Source organism: Octopus sinensis, linkage group LG1 (genome assembly GCF_006345805.1).
Source record: "Octopus sinensis linkage group LG1, ASM634580v1, whole genome shotgun sequence".
NCBI classification, from domain to species: Eukaryota; Metazoa; Mollusca; class Cephalopoda; order Octopoda; family Octopodidae; genus Octopus; species Octopus sinensis.
Genome location: NC_042997.1, coordinates 27,656,780 through 27,664,337, shown reverse-complemented (window position 1 = coordinate 27,664,337; position 7,558 = coordinate 27,656,780). Strand labels below are relative to the sequence as shown.

The 7,558-nt window shown below is 40.4% G+C and overlaps 1 long non-coding RNA gene across 1 annotated transcript in view; it reads left to right on the top strand.

The window, feature by feature from the left end:
* The window catches only part of LOC118766196, a 1,428-nt gene extending 558 nt beyond the window's left edge, over positions 1–870 (top strand). The window contains exon 2 of the long non-coding RNA XR_005002104.1: positions 505–870. This is a non-coding gene — a long non-coding RNA (uncharacterized LOC118766196). The remainder of the gene's footprint in view (positions 1–504) is intronic.
* Positions 871–7,558: the final 6,688 nt, after the last annotated feature.

The following is a 7,558-nucleotide window of genomic DNA, read 5'->3' as shown; positions in this document are numbered from 1 at the left end:
TACGACAGCTTCTTTCCGTTTCCGACCACCAAATCCACTCACAAGGTTTTTGGTCGGCCCGAGGTTATAGAAGAAGACACATGCTCAAGGTGTCACATAGTAAGATTGAACCCGGAACCATGTGGTTAGGAAGCAAACTTCTTACCACACTGCCACGCATGCGTCTAATAAACTTTTTGCCTGTCAGTTTTAAAATAATTTGTCACATCTGAGTAAGTACAAAAATCTTTTAAGCTATGTTATAATATCTATGTGAACTTTGAACCCTGCATTGTGGCAGGGCGTGTGAGATAATTGTACACCCAGTTTTGGTGACAGTTTTCTATGAGACAAGGTTCAATTGGATTCTGGAAGCTGTGATTGCCTATTTAGTTTCTGCATTTTGTGCTTTGTGTTAGACATTTGTGAAATTATTTTATGCTCCAGGAATTCGCCAGAACTTTTTTGCTTGTCAGTTAAAAAATTTTCTGTATCATATCGAAATCCAACGTTCTACATTCCAAGGTTCGGAACCCAATGTTGAACAACGAATTGAAATACAAAGTTTATAACATTCCAAGGTTCGAAACTCAAGGTTTAACACCGAATTGATAGACAGATTTTATGAAGTCACGGTTCGAAATCCACTGTCGAAATCCGACGTTTGAAAACCGAATGTTTACAAAACTGGAAATCTGGATTTTATAAAACCCAAAATTTTTGGAAAGCTACTTTTGAAAAACCAAGATATGGAGTCCGAACTTCTGAACTGTGTATATATGTTACCCTTGTAACTTTTGACTGCACGTTTGGTGTAGCCTTGGCTGTTTGTATATATATTTGTTGTAAGCTGTTTTTATGTTGGTGATTAATAATAGTTTTACAAAGAAATCATGGTGTTGTGTTGTTTTAAATTCACCCATTCCACGTTAATTCTGTGAATTCGGATTATGGCCACCAGGTCGTAACATGGCGTACTTAATTAAGCAAAAGTCATCCTTTGCCGGGGCTCAGTGCACTACTACGTTACAAACTTCTGTTGCCAAACTTTTATTCAAACATACTAATGCTAAACTACGCCATTTGGAGTACTAACTTTTTAGTTCTTGCCAAGTCTAATGTTTAAAATTGCGCACCCAAATCTATTCTTAGACACTGTTCATTCTTAGACGGGAATCACTGCGTTTCCGCGTTGAAAAACACTTCAAGGTTTTGAAACCCACATACTGACTGCAGTACCGTAAATCCCTTGAAACTTCGACAATGAAAATACTGCGTTTTTGCTTACTGCATTCAAAGTGAGCCGAAGTCAGGGCGATATTTGAACTCAGTTAATGCAGTCAGCCCATGTACCAATTTACATTGCACTTAGCTCGATACACTGTGTATGGAATCAGCAAAAAATTGCAGTATTTATATGTTGACGTTTCATGGGATTTCCGGTAGCTTCTCCCAATAATCAATTTTAGGTTAAACTCGGTGGTAAGACCGCTACTAATACATTACTTACGACTGCTACGGTGCCTATGTTACACTCAAACGTCCTATAGCAGGGACAGACCGCTTTCCGGCTTTCGATGGATGTCTAACCTTTCATTGCTATCTTATCCTTGAGGAGATCCTGGGCTATATTATACTACAGAATTACGCATTTCACACCGCAGGTTACCGTTGACGGGTCAGCCACTTATTGCAGTTCGACCGTGATACGATCTCTATTGCATAATCCCCGCCTTCTCGTGACCTCGGCCAATTGGTTATCCCCTTATGTACGTGTTTTCGTGTGTCCCTCCGGGTTATTTGACTTACGGGATCGATTTCCCTGTTGCAACGGCCCCATCCATTCTCTTCTAAAAGCAAACAACCTTCTGGAAAACTTTCTTAGAAGTCCTCCTGGTTAAGACAGTGTTGTGAATCCCACATTTCAGAAACACATCCAACCATTCGATTACTCTGTCTTTCACCTACTTCCCTCACAGTAAGTTGGTCATAGCCACTATTCGGTTTTTGCTTACATGCTACCCATACATGCATCATGACAACTAATCAACATTCAATCACTCTCCCCATTTTAATGACGGTCGTACTTAACGATTGTTTAAACAGTCCATTCCCCAGAAATGCTCTCTTGTGAAATACACATTTGATGATTCACTCTCTGTGTCTACATCTGATAAACCCAAATATAATCCTACACACCTTTGCAATGCTCACTACAACTTTGCATAATCGGATAGCGCCGGGCAGCACTGATACAGAGAGGTATACAACACGAGTGACTACATGGACGGATAAACACTTATTTGTCATAGACTTAGTGATGTCGGATTGCATTGTCAACTCTAACCTTAACCTAAATAAAACTCTATAAAAAGTTGGAGTGCCCTATTCATTTTTGCACTACCGATTGAGGTCCGGACTACTGTAATGTAGACTGAAACATAACCAGACCCTCTAAGTATTTACTACTTTGACCCGTGCAACGCCGGGTATTATTGCTAGTACACACACGCACACGCACACAGACACACACACACATACACACACACACAGACGCACACACGCACACACATGCACGTATACACACGCACGCACACACACGCACACACATATATACTTATATGCCCACAGATGCAAATTCACTTACAAGGCATTAGTTGGTACGGCACTATAGTAGAAAACTCTTGCTCAAGGTGACGCACAGTGGGACTAAACCCAAAGCGAGGTGATTCCCAAAAGGGCTTCTCATGCCTGCAACTACGACTCTGTGTCCGTCCGTGCAGCTGAGTATTTTAGCGCAAATCTTGCTTCAAACCTTTATGCGTAATTATAGTTGCTCCTCCACTATCTTATGCGTGCATCACTCTAAGATGTATAGGTGAAATAAACATCAGGGGTGCTCCGCCTCAAACACAGACTGAAGCAGTTACTCAGAGATTTTGCAAGCTCTTCTAAACCCATTGCAATCCATTGCAACGCTGGTTACACTTCCATATCGTCAGCAGTTATCCCAGGGTCACAAGCGTTTCGCTTCTTATCCTGTATGCTTTGCACCAGTGGAGTACGAATGACTGAACGAGTCTTTGCCGGCCAACCTGAGTGCCTATATCCTAGGTGGCTTTCTTCAGCTGACTGGGTTCCAGCCCCATCATCTGTAGGAAATAGCGCACCGACCACGCTGAAAAGGCTCGGTAACCGACTTCAATAGGAAATTAAACTGGGTACCATCATTTTGGCAAGAACCTTGTCGACTAAGCCCTGATATTTAGTTTTCCTTAGCTGGTGGGAAATATAGAATTTGTCCTCCAAGAGTACTGTGAGTTCGATTGCGAAGATTGCTTTCGTATTCTTTGAGAGCAGGAACATATTGGATCGGCGTGATGTTACCGCTGTCTCTTCTGGGAAGACGAATCTGTCCTTCAGGTTTAATAACATATTTCAGTCAGAAGCTGGATGCAAAATATAAAACGGATCCCCAGCCTTTGTTTTCTTCTTTGGAGCCATGTTGCCATATCTTAGTAATCTGATACCGTTTAACTGTGGTGTTGGCTGGTATTTGTTCACCTTTAACCCTTTGCACATCAATCAACTAGGCGGTTTCTACAAGGACCTTGTCGTGTCTCCACTTGTAGCAGCCTTCAGCCGGTGCCCTAGTGCACTCGATCAAAATGTAGTTACACACCGGTTGCAGGATGAGTCTTCTTTTTCTGTGCCTCATATTTTAAGGTTATTTGGAGTTGGCAAGAGGTCAGTGATAGCACGTAGAATGAAGGAAGTCTTCCCAGAGTTCCTTCCAAGAAGGCGGATGCTCCAGTGCCTAGTCACTATATCCAATGTCCCTGGTGTGTAAACTCTACTCCCTTCATCCAGAGATCTTAGTCTATTGAACAACGAATCCTTTGGTAAAAAGGTAAATAAGTCAAATATAGACAAACCACAACTGGTGAGTGGGTTTACCCCTTTTGTTACTGTATTTATTTTGAGATGCTCTGTGTTTCTTTCAATTACGGCTACGCATTTCGCCCGGCCTGCTAACGTTTCTGCCAGCTCGCTTAGGTTAGAATATATATATATATATGTTACCAGATAACTGTGCATGCACGTATGTATGTGTTTGCGCAGGGGCACACATCTATATGTGTTTGGGTCTGTGCGCGCGTGCGTGTAAATGAGTGTAAGGGAGAATAATAGTAGGTTTCTAGATCAAGAATTGTTTCCCCTGAACATTAAAATTAGTGAGGATGGTAATGATGGTGGTGATGGCAGTCGTAGATATCTGAAAAGTTCACGAGTGGCTGTGTGGTAAGTAGCTTGCTTACCAACCACATGGTTCCCGGTTCATTCCCACTGCGTTGCACCTTGGGCAAGTGTCTTCTACTATAACCTCCGGCCGACCAAAGCCTCCTGAGTGGATTTGGTAGACGGAAACTGAAGGAAGCCCGTCGCATATATGTATGTGTGTATATATATATATACACACACACACACACATACACACACACATACATATATATATATATATATATATATACACATATATATATGTATGTATGTATGTATGTATGCATGTATGTATGTATGTGTGTGTATATATTTGTGTGTCTGTGTTTGTTCCCCCAACATCGCTTGACAACCGATGGTGGTGCGTTTACGTCCCCGTAACTTAGCGGTTCGGTAAAAGTGACCGATAGAATAAGTAATAGGCTTTCAAAGAATAAGTCCTGGGGTCGATTTGCTCGACTAAAGGCGGTGCTCCAGCATGGCCGCAGTGTATGATTTGTGTGTGTGTTGTGTGTGTGTGTATGTGTGTGCGTGTGTGTATGTGTGTGTGTGCGTGTGTGTATTACACACAGATATACATTCACATAAATACATACAAATACTAGATAGACAGACAGACATGTTGGTAGGTAGGTAGGTAGGTAGGTAGGTTGGAAGGCCTGAATGAATGCATGTGTCCATATGAATAGAGGTCCGGGGTTTCTTTCGAATTGAGAAACATTGTGGCAATCAGGCAAAATTAATCCACACAAAATTAATCCACACAAAATTAATCCACACAAATTTTTTGCATATTCAAAATTGCTTACAGAGGCGGAGATAATTTGTAAACTCTACTAACACTTTCTTTATATATTTATGTCCCGTGCTCTAGAGGACATCAGCTCGTCCTTCAAATATTCTTGTAATGTTTCAGAGAAAGCTGCTAGCACCTCACTTGACGCTTCACAATGTCTGAAGAAAAGAATACTGTATGGATCTCGCCACGACCCTTCTCACAGCGGAAAAATACCGATGGAAAAAGCCGTAGAGATAGAACGGATTGCCCTTTGTATCTGAGAGTCCGTTTAACGATATTACCTGGAAAGAAGAAAGACAAAATCCACATTGGTAGGGTTTGGACTTAGAGAGCTGGAACAAATAGTGCAAGACATTCCGTCGGACCTTCTAAAGAACCCACCAACTCATCACCATTTAACTACAATTAGACAGAAATAAAAATAAGAAATCATGCGACAAAATTTTAACTTAGCACATTACAGTTTTAGCGTGTATATATATATATATATGATTGATTGATTGATTGATTCTAGTTTCAGCCCATGAGCTGTGGCCATGCTGGGGCACCGCCATTTGCTGGGGCACCGCCATTTGCTGGAGCACCGCCATTTATATATATATATATATATATATGTATATATATATATATATATATATAAAGTTAATCCAAACAAGAAAACACAAAAAAACAAAAAAAAAACACAACAACTCGAGGACGTGGAACAAATAAAGTATTATTGGACGCTCAGGAAAGAAGGAAAGAAGGAGGGTTTAACGTTTCGAGTGGAGCTCTTCGTCGGAAACATAGGAGAAGGAAAGATCCCGAGAAGTGAAGACAGAGGGAAAAAAAAAATATATATATATAAGCTTACCAAGAGCCATTATTTAGAACTGCTCAAAAGGGAGATACATAAGAATTACAGGACCACCAGTAGGAATACTCTCAGGCAGGCCAACTTAGAAACTAAGAAGATTATGGAGACTTACGGATTACAAATGAAGACGGAACCATTGAACCCCAGACAACCCAGATTCATCTTAAAGGGCCACAGACAGAACTTTCATACTAACCCAGCATTGCGGCTCATATGCCCTTCCAGTTCAGACATCGGTACCCTTAGTAAATACATATTAGATAAGTATATCCCTATATTAATTAATAAATTAAAACTTAGCTTATGGTCCAACTCTGTTCAAGTCGTAGAGTGGTTTACTTCTATTACTGATAAGGCCAACACTAAATTTATCCAATTCGATATATCTAGTTTCTATCCTTCAATCAACCCTATTATACTTAATAAGGCCCTATGGCACGCACACAATAAGACAGGCCTCTCCAGGGAGGAAATTAGTGTGATATTGACTGCTAGAAAATCTTTCATCCAGTTCGATAGCAAGTTGTGGGTCCGTAGAGACACCCCCAACGCGTTTGATGTAATAATGGGAAGTACAGACAGCGCCCAGATAGCCGATTTGGTCGGAATTTATATTCTTTATGAAATGGCCGACCAATTCCCGGACATCTGTGGGGGTGTCTTTATCGCGACGATTGTCTGCTTTACCTCCAAAACGCTTCGAACCAAAAAATACAGAAGGTTAAGAACAGATTAGTTAGGTTTTTTAGTAGAATGGGCTTGCGCATAGTTTTTGACGATAAATTAACTAAAGCCAACTTCTTGGACATTACCCTCAATCTGCAGAATAACTCATACTTCCCTTATCATAAACCTTCCACTAATCTTAAGTATATCAGCATTTTCAGTAATCATGCCACGCTAATTACCGATAATTTAGTTAAAAACATATCTCTGAGACTGTCCAAATTATCTGCTAATGTCGACATCTTTAACCAAAAGGCAGACTTCTACAGCGCCGCCTTGTCAAGAGCCGGTTATAAGGAAAAAGTGTCATACATCGACCCAGCTCATTCTAAACCAGCATCTGCTTCAGATAGTAAAGCAACTCGTAATAGGAATAATGATTTCAATTCTAATAATGCCAGCACCCCTGTACATAAAATAAATTATTTACGGACTAGGGGAGGTAAACGCCATGCAACCCCAAATTTCCAACCCAGAAATTTTCCAATTACTATCACAAACAACACTAAGAACAATTCAAAGGCCACAAAAAACTATATCTGGTTTGTAATACCTTTCGGAAAACAAATTAAATCGAACTTTCCCTTACAGTTCCGTGAAGCCGTTGCTAGGAACTTTCCTAGAAATTCTAGATATTATTCTATTATCAATTCACACGAAGTCAGAATAGCTTTCTCTAACACTAGGAATCTTTCACAAATTATATCTTCCCATAATACCAAGCTGCTACACAAAGATTCTTCACCCGTCCTTTTGATAAGGGCAGGAGATTTTGTAACATTTGTAACTCTGAACTCTTCCATATTCTTTTCGCTAAGGTTCCCCTAATAAACACACTAATAGAAAAATCGTACAAATGTAAACGCTGGCAGAAACACACTTTCTACTCATATAAATGATAACGGTTGTCACTGTGG